Raw genomic sequence first — 15903 nt, 5'->3', positions numbered from 1 at the left:
GCTCAAAGATTCTTCCCTATTTGTATACATGACTTTGCATTTTGTTGCATTTTAAACTTCAAAATACTCGTCTCTTACGCCTTGACTGCTTTGCACCACAACCCACTTTGTCGCCTTAAATATTCATTTGCACTCATATTAAATGCATCTTGGATCTACCTAAGATTGTCCAAAATATGAGAAAGTGCACCTTTAAATCCACCTCTCAGAGTACCTAGATTAATACTAGGTGGACAGTGTTGCCAGGTGGCACGTACGCAAAGGGTTGAGCGCCTTAAATGGTTCTCCTTTATGTGTATGTTGGCGAGATGAGTGCCTTAAATGGTTCTCTATCAATGCGGGGCACGTTCCTAAGAATTGTCTTAGGCGAAAGGTCAATAAGGACGCCTATCCTTTCCAGGCGTCGATGCAAGTGTGAACGTGGGTGATACCATTTTATCCACATAAGATACCATTTTATCCACATAAGTATTAATGTCTTTGTGAATTAATTATTGTATGGAATTCCAAATTAATTGATTTATGTGGCTAGCTGCAATTATTCAGTTTGTTATTATTCTAACATGATTTTCTGAATTTTTGGCAGCAGATGTGTAGAGCAAGGAGAATTGGAAATGCACGCCACACGCATGCATTTTAAAGATTATTTTCTCAATAAATTATTTGAAAATTATTGGATTATTATATTAGATGCATTGCTATTTCTTATAAAGCTTGCACATAGCCTCTATATAAAAATTTATTAGCAAAATAGATTTTTAGAAGATATGTCCAATAAAATATTAATGGTTCTAGAGAGTTGTGGGATGCACAACTGCTAGCATCCATTAGTTCAGATTACTCTATCTCTTTTCCAGTACACTCAAACTCTTTATGCAAAGAGTGATTGTAAAGGGCCTAAATCTTGGGCAAAGAAGATTTCATAATATTATTATAAATACGGCATGAAGGGAGCTGCCCACTTCATGTCGAGGGGAGATTGTATCCAATCTTGTGTCGCTTCATCTTACTTTACCCTCTCTTTTAGTCTATTTTTAATTTCTCATGAGTCATATGCAATTTTATGAGTAAAAGAGAGAAAGATGGATCTTCTTCCATTCGCTACGCGCAAACCACGCATCCGTTGTTTGCAATAGTGGTATCAGAGCCCAGCCTACCTCTTCCAATCGCCTATCCTCTAGCATGAAGGCAAGCCCTTTGCTGCAAACGGGCTCTACGGTATGTCTCATCGCGAACCAACTACACGGTTGGATTCCCAGGTCTTCAAAACCCCCAACCCCTCTATCACAGTCAAGAAGTTCTGTTATTTTCCTAGACATTGAAGAAGACCCACTCCCACATCATGGTGCCATGTTTCGTTAAGGACTGGAGCTTCAAGGTGATTAGTAAGCTTCATTAAAGCTTAATTAAAAGCTTTTCCTAAGCTTAATCAATAGCTTAAGCTCAATGTTGATTTCGTGGGGGGGCATTTTTTGCCACAATGGCAGCATCCACGACATCCTCTTGTCCTAAAATGTCAAGTTTTTTTAAGGCTTAAAGCCTTATTAACCAAGTTACATTACTACTTACATAATCAACTTTATCTTCTCTTACTCCGTGTCATACATAGACTCTGCAAATCTTCACAAGTCACAGCTGACTATCTCTTCCATAGAGGTAGTTCTTGTGCAATTCTTTCCAGCTTCATTAATTTCACAAAATTCCCATAACAAAATTCCCTTCTTTCTTGGCTACTTCCATCCATAATTTCTTGTCCAAAGATTGCTTAAAATTTTGGTCTTACACGCCAAAATTCTTCAATGACAAGAAAAGCGTCTTTTCATTTGTAAGGCATCCTAAATCTTTTGATTTCTCCATCAAGCAATCATGGCCAATTTCAACTCTGCATCATCGCTTCCTAAGCCAGCCATGGAGTACCGTATGGATTTAATATCCATGCAACTTGAAGAAGAGCGTCAACACCGCGTACAACTAGAGCAAGAACTGAAGTCCCTCAAGTCTCCTACCACTGAAATTTCTACCAACGAGGACAACCTAGTTTGCGCCATCAATGCTACTTTGGATGTCCACGCTAGTCAAAAGGAGTCGAAGATAGGCAAGCGTACATTCAAATTTAATTCTTTTGATGGTCTTAAAGATGGTCACAAAATTCTGTCATGTTTAAGTCAGTTCGAAGCTTTTTTTGACAATGAGAAATACTCAGAGAGTGATACAATTAAATGTGCATCTCATTATTTTATTGAGAAAGCTGCATTATGGTGGGATGTCACGCATAAAAGCATTGATTGTCCTCTCATATGGAATGACTTTTCACAAGAAGGTTCTTGCAAATTTTCTCCCTACACAATTCGAGCTCCGCATGCAACAAAAATGGGACCTATTCATGCAATGAGAACGTGAGTCTATCCCTCAATACACAGAAAGATTTTGGAGCACTCTCTTGCATCTCCGAATGGTGGAGCCAGTGGCTAAGTCTACCTTTAAGAGAAACTATATGTCCAGCTTAATTCCATCTATCCAAGCCGAAGTCAACATGTTCAAACCCAATAATCTGGGCAAGCCATATCTCTAGCTCACGATGCTGAAAAGAAGCAGTCTAAAGACCAAAGGTAATTTTCGGCATCCAACGGTAATAACATAGGTAAAAACTTTTGTTTTAATTCTTTTCGTAACTTCAATTCTCAATATGGAAAGAATCGTTTTAACTGATGGCCATGGATGTGAAATGTTCTTAATAATCATGGTTAATCAGTTTCCAATTCTAAACCTCCCAATCTACCTTCAAATTTGCCTAAATCTGGTGAGTCTAAAAATGTTAACCCAAGTGTCTCCAATGCCATTTCCAAAAATGTAATTTGTTATAATTGTAAGTGTCCTGGTCATATTGCGAGTCGTTGTCCCATGGGCAACACCCGTGATTGGAAGAAACCCACGATGCATCTCAATTTTCTTGGAACTGAAGAATCCAACGAAGACCTTGAAGCAATGCCCGACTTCGATGAGGCTACACTTATGGGAAAAAATTCTAATGAACTTGAAGACCTTGCTAGTAAAATTTCTATGCATGCTTTATTAAAGATGTGATGTAAAATCAATAATAATGATATGACTGTTTTGCGTGACGATGGTAGTACTCATGATTTTGTTTAAGTAGTTAGAAAATTACAATTTAAAAGTATTCGATCTGTCTATAAAATTAAGGTTGCATTTCTAGGACAACGATATAATGTTACTAAAGAAGTTCATAATTTAGAAATTAGTATTGGATCTTATAAGGAAAAGAGAAAATTTTTAGTAGCACCTTTGCAATCTGCTGACGTAATTCTAGGAATGCCATGGCATCACCAATTCAACCCCAATATAGATTACAACACACACTCAATGCACATTGAGCACAAAGGTAAACAAATTTTACTCAAAGGGTTAACAAAAATCGAATTATTTCCAATTATTAGTCATACAGAGGCGAAGCGAGCTTTGCATAACAATCTAAAGCTTTCTAGTTACAAAAACTGAACTAACTCCAAAGCAATAGCATTTTATTGCTAAATTTTTTGAATTTTTTTCTAATGATTTACCTTTACAACTTCCTCCATCATGACCCGAAGACCACCAAATTGATTTACTTCATGGTAGTCAACCACCTTGCAAAGCTTCCTATCGCCATAACTAATTAGAACAAAAAGAGATTCAAAAGCAAATTGAAGAAATTCTAGTAGAAAATTAATTCGTCCAAGCAGTTCACCTTTTGGAGCTCTTGTATTATTAGTTAAAAAGAAAAATCAAACTTACCGCATGTGTATAGATTATAGAGCACTTAATAAATAATGGTTAAAAATAGGTATCCAATACCTAGAGTACATGACCTTCTGGATAAATTACAAGGAGCAACAATATTTAGTAAAATTGATTAAAAATCAGGATATCATCAAGTTTGTATGTCTACTCCTGACATTTTTAAGACAGCTTTTTGTACACAATTTGGACATTATGAATTCTTAGTAATGCCCTTTGGGCTTACCAACGCACCAGCTACATTTAGGAGAATGATGAATAGAATATTTTTGTATTTTTAGCATTGTGTAATAGTCTTTTTCGATGACATTCTTGTTTTCAGCAAAATTGAAAAAGAACATGAACGTTTATCTTTAATGTTTAGTTTATTAAAACAAAACCATCTATATGTTAACCTTGACAAAATTTCTTTCTTTCAATCTGAAATAGAATATTTAGGTCATATCGTGTTTGCCAAAGGCATACACATAGATCCACATAAAATTGAAGCAATTAAGACTTGGCCAACACCTAAAAACGTACATGAAGTTCATTCATTTCTAGGACTAGCTAGCTTTTATCGAAAAATTGGTTAGAAACTTTTCATTGCTTGCTTTACTGTTAACTCTTTTGTTAAGAAAGGTCTTGTTTATCGTTGGGGCGACAGCCAACAACGATCGTTTGAAATACTTAAGCATGCACTCACACACGCACTAGTTTTGCAGTTACCTGATTTCAATCAACCATTCTTTCTTGTGGTTATTACTGATGCAAGTGGTTCTGGCATCGGTGCAGTATTGATGCAAGAAAATCACCCTAAAGCATACTCTAGTTATAAACTAAAACCTACTGAAGTTAAATATAGTACATACGACAAAGAATTATTAACTGTAGTTCATGCATTGCACACATGGAAGCATTATTTAATGGGTTCAGAGTTTATGATTAAAACCTACCAGACAGATTATTAAACATTTATTGTCACAACCACAAATATCTGATAGACACATACAGTGGGCATCATTTATTCAATCCTTTCATCCACTCATCCAATATCAACCAGGTAAGGAAAATGTAGTAGCTGATGTTCTTAGCCATAGGCCATCATTAAACAATATTTTTGACATTTCTACTTCTTCATTAGACATAATGAAAAATACTTATATTCAAGATCCCGATTTTCATGATGTTTGGGTAAATTTATCTAACAATCAATGGATCCCTACTAATAACTTTTTTGTTTCCAATGGTTTTTTGTTTTATAAAAAAAGGTTATGTATTATTAATCCTTTTCGTCATTTCATTATGCAAGAAGTATAGAGCCTTCTTATATGGGACAATGTGGTATTATCTCCACAATTAGAAATTTACATGACGATTTTTTCAAGCCAAATATGCAACGTGATGTCTCTAATTTTGTTTCTGACTGTATTGTATGTCAACACATACAAAGACATCATGGCAAGTCATATGGTTTATTACTTCCATTACCTATCCCTAATTCACCTTGGGAGCTAGTTTCTATGGACTTCATTACAGGTTTACCACAAACTTCTTCACAGAATAATATGATATGGACCATAGTTGATAGATTTAGTAAACAAGCTTACTTCATTGCTTGTAAAAAGACCTTAAGTGCTGCATAAGCCGCTAACTTATTTTTCAAGCATATTTTTGTGCATGCACCATGGATTGTCGAAAATTATTGTGTCTAACTAAGATCCTCGATTCTGTAATAATTTTTGGATTACATTGTTTACTAACTTAGGAACTAAGATTGATTTTAGCTCTACATTTCATCCAGAGACTAACGGTGAAACAGAAGCCACAAATAGCACACTTTTGGATTTAATTCGTGCTTACACAATTTCTTCTCCAGCTACATGGGATAATCATTTGCACCTTTTACAGTTTTCTTACAATAATACCACTCACACTGCTACACAAAAGGCACCTTTTGAAATTGTTTATGGTCACAAAATGCCAACTCCCACATTTCGTCTAACACTGAAAATACCTTATGTTGACGATTGGATTCAAGTGCTAGCAAATGCCCAACAACCATATGTAAAACAAGCAAATAAAAAGAGGCAAGCCATGATTTATAAAGAAGGAGATTATGTTTGATTACGTGTTGAAAAATGTAGACTCCATAGTATAGAATGTAAAATTAGCTCCTCGTTTCTATGGACCTTTTAAATTTCTCCATTGTGTTAATCCTAATGCTTATAAATTAAAGTTACCTCATCATTGGAAAATCCACAACACTTTTCACATTAGTCTTTCACATCCCTTCAAAGGTTCTCTTCTTGTTCACCCTGTTTATGACTCACCACCATGAAATCCTAATCCCTGAAACAATTATTGATGTTGACTATATGACCACTAGAACTGGAAATACTTATCCTCGTTATCTTGTCAAATTCCACAATCACCCTATTGAGGAAGCTCAATGGATGCATGCTTGTGCTTTGCGATCTTTTTCCAATTTATTGTCTTCACATCCAGCCAATAGCAATTGAGGACAATTGCTATCCCACCCCGAGGGTATGTTGCCAGGTGGCACCTACGCAAAGGGATGAGTGCCTTAAATGGTTCTCCGTCAATGCAGGGCACGTTCCTAAGAATTGTCTTAGGCGGAAGGTCGATGGGGACGTCTATCCTTTCCGAGCATCGATGCAAGTGCGAGTGTGGGTGATACCATTTTATCCACACAAGTATTAACGTCTTCGTGCATTAATTATTGTATGGAATTCCAAATTAATTGATTTATATGGCTAGCTGCAATTATTTAGTTTGTTATTATTCTAACATGATTTTCTGAATTTTTGGCAACTGATGTGTAGAGCAAGGAGGATTGGAAAGGTGTGCCACCTGCAAGCATTTTAAAGATTATTTCCTCAAGAATTTATTTGGCAATTATTGGATTATTGTATTAGACTCACTGTTATTTCTTATAAAGCGTGTGCATAGCCTCTATCCAAATATTTATTAGCAAAATAGATTTTTAGAAGATATGTCCAATAAAATATTAATGTTCTAGAGAGTTGTGGTATGCACAACTGCTAGCATCCATTAATTTAGATTACTCTATCTCTTTTCTAGTACACTCAAACTCTTTATGCGAAGAGTGATTGTAAAGGGCCCAAATCTTGGGCAAAGAAGATTTCATAATATTATTATAAATAGGACATGAAAGGAGCTACCCACTTCATGTCGGGGGGAGATTGTACCCAATCTTGTGTCACTTCATCTTACTTTACCCTCTCTTTTAGTCTATTTTTAATTTCTCATGAGTCGTATGCAATTTTATGAGTAAAAGAGAGAAAGAGGGAGCTTCTTCCATTCGCTACGCGCAAACCATGCATTTGTTGTTCGCAACAGACAGAATATCATCATTTTTCTTGGACAGAATATAATCAGTAGAAAAGAGATGTCAATATCTAGATAGAGTATGAGGAAGGGTCCTCTTTGAGCTAGATTTACGTGCTATTTATAGGAACAGTGGATGATTTTCTACCACTTTTTTTAATGGATTCCCTAAAACTTTATTGTGAATTCTAAACCCTAAAACTTAAGTCCTAGAATCTATACCTTAAAACTAAAACTCTAAACTTTGCATGTTAAATCCAGGAACCTACATCACGACTATATCCTAAACTCTAGAGACTAAATTCTCTACACCTTACACCCTAAATTCTAGACCCTAGTTTCTACACACTAAACCCTAAATCCCACATTCTATACTCTAAAGCTTAGATCCTGGTTCACCATAGCTTAATATTAATAATTTTCTTTACACCCTAGTTCACCATATTTGATTTTTTAAAAAAGAAAATATAGAACATTATCTAAAGTTTAATAATCTTTCTATAAGATAGTATATATTTCAATGCTTGGGGACTTATTGTTTGCACTATCATGTGGTTTTGTTTAAAGAATGCTCCAACCTCCATTCAATGTGACTTATGAGAAAACTTTGGCTGGTACTTAATACAATTCATGCACATCTTATACGATATGGTAGTTGCTAGTGATTTTGATGCTATTCTATAAAATTCTCCAAGGATGTGAGATGATGAAATGTGAACCTTTATAGGTGGCCAAGTAGTTCTTATGTTCAGTACTTTGATGGGAAGCTTCCATGCAAGCTAAAATTTTGATGGAATGGTATTTTGTGGCTATTCCATTGTTTTAAATCTAATTGCCAAATAGATCTCCATGGCAATCTTTCCCCCTAGAAAATCAATGGCTTCTAGTTATGATATGACTAGGCAAAGGATCTGGTGTGTCCATTTTCTACTTCATATGAGTCCAACAAGTCTTCTGATTCTCCTCATCATCATTATGGAGTTGGAACTCCTAGCTCTTGGGTTCCTATGTTGGCTAATAGTAACATCTAGGTGGCTCTAATTTTGGCAATTTTAGCCTATTGGCACCTCTTAAATACACTCAGTCACTATTCTATGCAGGTGATTGATTTGGTAATAGCACAATGTTTTGAGATGTTGCTCGTAAAATATATGACCTATCATGGGGTTATCACCATGGCAAGTATACATTGATGGAATTTTCCCATGCCTCCATTATTGCAACCGCACCATGAAAAAACAACTTCTTTCTTTATCATTCTCACTTTCACAAGGCAAATTTGTGATCTCGCCTCATTGTCTTCTTGCCCATATTGTCATCTTTTTACCATCACTTCTTTTTCTGTATCATAATAGCAATGAACCGGGTGCTCTTCGAACATGTGGTGCATGTACTCCCTAAATAATTAGAAGATGCAAAGACTAGGTGAAGGATTTGTCATTGGAGCCTTTTAACTTGTTGCTATAGGAGACAACCCCCATTCACCTTGAAGCCAAGGCTATTGCCACACAATTATTCTAGGGGTCTATGGTGCAAGTTGGTCACATGCATTACAAGTTCATAGTGCAACTTATTCAAGAACACATGCTTCTACCTGCCAGTAGTGAGCCTTAGGCAACATCTCACATATCCATTAAAAGTATGTTGTGCTAATGTTTTTCATGGAGGCCATATACCTGTAATCCAAGTCTTTTAATATTTCTACTTGGGTCACCTCAATGTTCTTCCTTGTGGATCTTTGTTGATTGAATTGGATTGCAACATTGATGGAGCATATGCTTCATGAGTTTTGATAATTGGATACATGTAGCACCAATGTGAAGACCATATGTCACCAATATCATATATTTCTATTTCCTCCTCCTAGTGTGTTGAAGAGTCATAGTGTGGATTTGATGTTGTGCTACTAGAGGTAGAGGAGGCAAAATCATCTACTGCTCAGAAGGCTCCAACATCATCTAGGATAGATTGCATTGTTAATAATCAAGCTCTATGGACTCCTCTCTATAGATGTAGTTCAATTGTATATGTGTGGTATAATAAGGTGAGTTGGTAACTCAAGTATGGTTAGCTATGATGGTCAATTAGACCGATCTCTCTTTTCACTATTGTAGAGTTGTTTAGTGTGTAGATGAGAACAATGGGAGAATGAAAACACATACAGAGCACCTTTCGCTTAGATCTTTCTCCATCCCTTTGCCTCCTTGTCTCTTGTGACTCTCAACACGTTATCAGAGCAAGTGTCTAGAGGAGTTTAATTGTAAAGTGTAGTTTTTAATGTGATTTGTTGATTGTGAGAAAGATCCATGTAGAAGGCTAGAAGCTATAAACTTGATGTTGCTGCTCATAGCCTATGTTGAGGCATTCAAGGGGGATTCTTTGTCTTATAGTGGAGATATGCAAGGTGAGTTTTGTGACCAGCAATCAGTATAGGTATTTAGTGTGAAACTGTAGGAGTGCTCGTATTTTTAGCCTAAGAATGTGGTCGGCATCAAAGCCATTGAAGATACCTTCATACTATTTCCTATCTTCAAGAGTCTTTCTAGCACTATTGAGTGCTAAATATAGTTGTAATAATCAACAAAATAGCACTAGTTATGGCTAGCAAACTCATAGTTTGATTCAATGTGAACAATAGGAGAATGTATACGCTTTCTTAGGCAATGAAGACAAGTACAAAAACCCACTTCTAATGAGTAGCTCATCATGATACCAAGGATTTTTTTGGCATTAACTTTGACAATATATTGACTGTAGGTTGGATTTGGATGTCTACAAGAGCTATGAACAATAGACTATGTGATGTGGCCAATTTGAAATACCTTATACTCCCATTTTTGGAGCTTACTAAAGCCTCTAATGATGCTTATTCATGCCTCAATGATGCTTCATCGGTGTGGGATAGTCCGTGGGCTAACATAAGCAGTGCTTTTTTATTTTTGAAGTAATCTATTGTTGGTATAAAAGGGCCAGTGTTTGCTGGAAGGTTTTCCCTCATGTCTACCCAAAATATACACAGTTATTGATGCCTATATGGATAGATTATTACTTCAAGATGTTGTGGCAAAGGTTACTAGATGGTTTTGAATGTTATTGAGCTAAAATACCTTGTTTTTGTAGATACATTATTGTAGTTAACTTCAGGTTATGTAAATTGGATAGGACTATGTAAATTGGTTGGGACTATGGTGACTAAGATTGAGCCATTGAAGTATGTTACATGATTGAATTGAGTTGGACTAAGATGGATGTAGATAGCTATGTAACATACATGTATTCTTTGAATGATATGCGAGCATTTTATTAGTGAAAAGAAATCATGGTGTGCAAGAGTTCAAGAATTTATAGCACAACCAACTTGGATATTGTAGTGAATATTGTCGGGTGTTCATATGGAAAATACAAGAGGGTTAGGCAACATCACTTAGATTATCGGTGATAAGTTGGATAATAACAACTATGCAATATGGAAATTTCACATTGAGAACTTCTTGGTTGGGAAATACTTTCCAATAAGTCAAAATATGTAGGGTGCATTAATTTAGGTGTTTTCAATCACATGACTTTGCATGGAGAATGATTCATTGAGATGGTTCCTCATAAGCATGGTTATGTCATTGCAAGTGATAATGACCATACTTCTTTTGGAATATGTTTAAAATACCACCATCCAAATTAGTATTAGGAAACATGCTTATCAAATATATAGCAGATGCCATAGCCTTAACTCAAAATCCTTAAATAAGATCAATATTAGTAAATATATCCAACATTCTTTCATTTATTGTTGTATTTATATGCTTTGTAATAGAATTTTTTGCAAAATTACCAACTTCTATGTCTTTCCTTTTTTATCCCACGTACTTCACAAAAAATTTTCAACTCATAAAAAATATATTTTTCATCATTATCAATTTTTAGACACTCAAGTCTCTTGCTAGACTAATTTTCTAAAAGTGCTTGAATTTTTCAAAAATAAGACAAAGTCTCATTTTTCCTAGCCATAGTGAAAGCCCATACTTTTCTTGTTGTACTATTCATGAATGTGATAAAATATGATGTCCCCCTATAGAATTTGAAGATATAGATTCACATATATCAAATGGTTCACTCCTTTTCCTACTTAATTTTTTTCAATGGGCTAAACATGCATGTTTTTTGTAGATATAAGGCTCAGAGACTGAAAGATCTAAAAATTCAAGAGAATAAAAGTATGCCAAATAAGATAGTATCTCCATTATTTTTCTAGATATATATCACTACAAAGGATTAAGATCATAGGTAGCAATATTGACACATTTTTGCAACTAGAAAAAAATTTGTAGATGCATCTACCATCATGCCAAAATCCACATTAGAGACTTTGTATTGAATTTCACATGTATTTAATTGAAAAATAAGTGCAATTTGTGATGCATATATAAACATAGTATATATGTAATTTTCACGGAAATTTAAATGATCATTAAGCACAATACATTTGCAATTTTCACATGTGTTTTGATGGATGTAAAAAATACACCAGGGAGTTGTTAGTTGTGTTTGCAACTGGCAAATCCTCCCGAATTTATTTTCTACACTTTTGTGCATACTCATCATTATTTTTCTATATAATTAAAGCTTTATTTTATTTTCCAAAACACATAATAATAGAGTTTGATACAATAAAAATTTTAATGAAAATATGAAATGGGAATGAGAATGACTAGATCTAGCTTACATTGTTATAAGCATACAAAGAAATATAAAATAAAAACATATACATTACTTTCATTCAACCACCTTTAGTAAGTACTAGTACATAACAACCTTTGCGCAATGCTATGTACATAGATTATATCTCATGAGAGAAGGTATGATCGTCATCTCCCCATTTCTTATCACCTTATCCATTCCTTATCACCTTTTCCATTATCCTACTCGTCATGCTTTGCATTACTTTTTACTTGGCTTCCAACTTTTTTATTCATTGTAGTATTGATCCTATAGATGTCAAACTTGTAAACTTAGAAATATCTAAAATGCCCATTCTAAAAATTAAAAGAGACAACTTAACACAATCTACTAACCGTGGTCTGACACTTATTGTGATGGGCTTATAAGCCACCTCATGGAAAGTGGGATCTTGATCCAAATACTAGATTGTAAAATGAAAATAGCAACAATAATAACAAAATCAATCACAAATTTAAGTTTAAAAAACTAAAGGCTCAATGTAAATACTTACAACCTTGACCTCTCATGTATCAACACCTTTAGATAAAAAAAAGTAGATAATTCAAATTCCTCCATGTGGACTCATTGTGCCTCCCTTTATTGTGAGATAAAGTTTCTATGATCAAACTTGGTGCTTCAACCCACCCTTGATAATTTGTAGAAGTCAACATAGATCATTTGTAGAAGTCAACATAGGTATAGGACCCAAGCCTAGTTTCACTCTCTCTTTCTTTTCCACCTGTCTAGCTTTAGTTAGGACCCTTTTAGTTAGCAATAGTTATTTGGATCCTTTCTTGTGTCCAATGGTCTAGAAGCCTCAAAAAGCATGGGACTTAGAAACTTTGCAAGCACTAGAGAAATCACAACTTGGACCTTAACAACTTCTTAATCACAAAAGGGTGTAAAGCAATTTTTATACTTAGTATGGATTATGCTTCACATGATGCTCAAGAGTTCCTTTCCCCTATGGTCTTGGAAGACTCTGCCCATGCTAGTCAATGTGTACTACACATGGACTATATTGTTCTTTCTTGGCTTCAACTATTATTTATTCATGTGGGATTATGATAAAAAGGGAATATGATCACTCCCACCAAAATAGATTGTTAGACATCTCCTACCATGATCTTCCCCTCTATGCATGCATCCATGGCTATTAACACTCTCTTAGGATTGATTAAATAATGGACATGTAGATGAAATTTTAATCGAGGACTGTCAGGCTATTTGTGAGGCTGACTTAGGGGGTTCACAATATGTAAACACTCTATATATCATGTATGTTCAAGGCTTATTTAAAAATATCCTTATTTTTGTATTTTCTCAAAATAAAACACCTCTTTTCTATTCAATCTATAAATGATATCTTTATATCGCAACATTGTATATGTAAAAAATGTTTAGAGATGGTATTTAGAAAATTCCTTCTTTTGAAGCAACATGATATGCTTACATACTTATGAGTGAGGCACCTATTAGAGGAGAGGGATAGAGATAGGGGCAACATAGAGCAATCAACTCTCTCTTTGTTTATCTTCATTATTCTCACCCACATAGAGTACAAGAGTACATCTAACTTAGGTCTACTGACTACCAAGTGACTACCTCTCTAACTCTAATTAAGTGAGTTACCGACTTATTCAAGACACACACATGACTGATAGCTAAACACAATCGGCTATCATATCGGTAGATAGTAGGTGAACTAAGCTTGAATACCTCAACACTCCCCCTCAAGATCAAGTCACTTCCTATATCCCAATCATCCATCTAAAATGAGTGAACTTATCTCTACTAAGGGATTTGGTAAAGATATATGCCACTTGGTCTTCAATCTTTACATGTATGAGGTCTATCGTACCTCCAAGCACCATTTCCCTGATAAATTGGTAATATAGCTCTATGTGCTTTGACTTGGCATGATAAATTGGATTTCTTCGAAGGATCACATTGCTCATGTTATCATAATACAACATGACTAGTTTATCCCCATGAGTCCCCAAGTCATCCGTTAACTTAACCAGCCAAGAGCCTCACATGCAGCCAACGTTGCACCCATGTATTTCACTTCTATACTTGAGAAAGCCACAATAGGTTGTTTTTTATTACTCCAATTGACCATGCTTCTTCCAAGACCAAATGCATATCCACTGGTTGATCTCTTGGTATACATACATCCAGCCCAATCTACTTCATAATAACCTGTAAGTTCAATAGGCTTAGTATGATCATAGAGTAGCCCATAAGGCGATGTAGTCTTCACATATCTGAAAATCCTTCTCATAGCATTTAGGTTCTAGCTAAGGTTTCCTTGGCTACTGCATAAACTGGCTGATCAAACCAACTGCATAACTCAAGTATGATTTGGTGATAGTGAGACTACCAACCATTTGTCTATACATAGTCACATTCTCTATCACATTTCTTGTATCTATAGCTAGCTTTACATTTTACTCTATTAGTGTGTCCATGGGTTTCCATTCCAATGCATGCCAGTGCTCATTAGTAATGTTGTTATTACTTCTTTGCTAAGACAAGGACTTCAAAAACGTACATGTTTCCTATCCTTCGATTTCTATTACAATATTGGAAATGGCATGCAAAATAGCTCAATAGACAAGCATAATTGAGTGATAGCTAACTAGAATGATTACTAGTTTCCTCCAATTGGTTTGTATTCCCCATGTAACCTCTCTTCTTTTGACATGCAAGGTGGAAAAGCTATCAAACACACCATGCAAGGTGGTTTGACTACCATTTTCTCTTATTTAGTAGGTTGAGCTCTTGGGGATTATGAGCTTGAAAGATGAATTGTAAAGACACGTAAAGGTAACACAATTTTGTGTGCTTGCTAGGAGGGGGTTCTATCTTCCCTTTTATTACCTCTATATAGAGAGGTCCTAGATCCTTCAAATTTAGCTTACTATATGCTATCCTTCAGATGGTTTACTATCCTCCTATTGAACTTCCACAATAGTTGGATAGGATGAATAGTGAGGTTGGCCCCTTGGCTAAAGTGCTTGAAAAGGCACTATATGTGCCTCTAAGTGTCAAGGTATTGTGAGGTTAGCCAAGAAGGCCTACATACTTTAGGATAGAAGCTAGGATCCCCTTGAATTGTAGGAAATTTTTTATATGGATGGCATCTATTCATCACACAGGTCAAATTTTCACCATGTCTAGAATCTTGCTACATCTCTTAAGGGAACTAGCTAGTTTTCCCATGACTATTTGAATAGGATTGTGATGGTGGATGAGAAATGGAAGCATTGTAAGGAAAGTAAAACATTATACTTCTAAGAAACCTATGCTAGGACACAATCTAAGCATACTATTAGTGCAAAGAGAAGAATACTACTAAAATGAATAAGGAGTCAAGTAAAGCATTTTCTAAAGATGGAAAAATGTGAGGAGAATGTGCATGAGCTTTCTAAAAGTCCTTGGTCCAAAAGGGATAATGTTTAAGACTATCATCCAAGCGAAGAAATCTTGGATGAGAATGAACCTCCATTGAAAAAAGGCTGAAGTAAAGAACAAAGTATATCTTAAGAAGCATGCTTGCAAGCGTCTTCTTCAAAAAAACATAATGTAGCTTTGAATCAGTTTTGTGATGCTAAGTTCATCCTTCATTCAGATGCATAAGATAGCATGGGTGTCAAGGAAAGCTATTTTTGTTTCTTGGAACATAAGAGGTATCCAATGGAAAAAAAGATATGCTAGATTATAGACCAACATGAGCATAGAGAAGATCAAGATAGAACAAGTTTATGTAAATATCGACCTATTCCAAGGTTGGTTCAATATTGTGTGTATTTCTTGTTTCTTTTTGGTTCTTTGAGAACTCTTCAACCAAGAAAGAGAAAATGAAATGCCCTTGTGTATTTGGAACATGGTGTTTCAACTATCACATGATTCTTGAGTGTTATTTCCATGCCGACATGCACATATCATTTATAGATGGAAGAGAGGGAATCTTTATATACACTCAACCTTTTAAGCTCAAATAAAAAATTCAATACCTATTTGTACAATCAACCTTGT

This window comes from Lygodium microphyllum, chromosome 19 (genome assembly GCF_053477565.2).
Source record: "Lygodium microphyllum isolate KBCC chromosome 19, Lygodium_microphyllum_v1.1.10, whole genome shotgun sequence".
Lineage (NCBI taxonomy): Eukaryota > Viridiplantae > Streptophyta > Polypodiopsida > Schizaeales > Lygodiaceae > Lygodium > Lygodium microphyllum.
Note: the sequence above shows the minus strand (reverse complement) of the source record.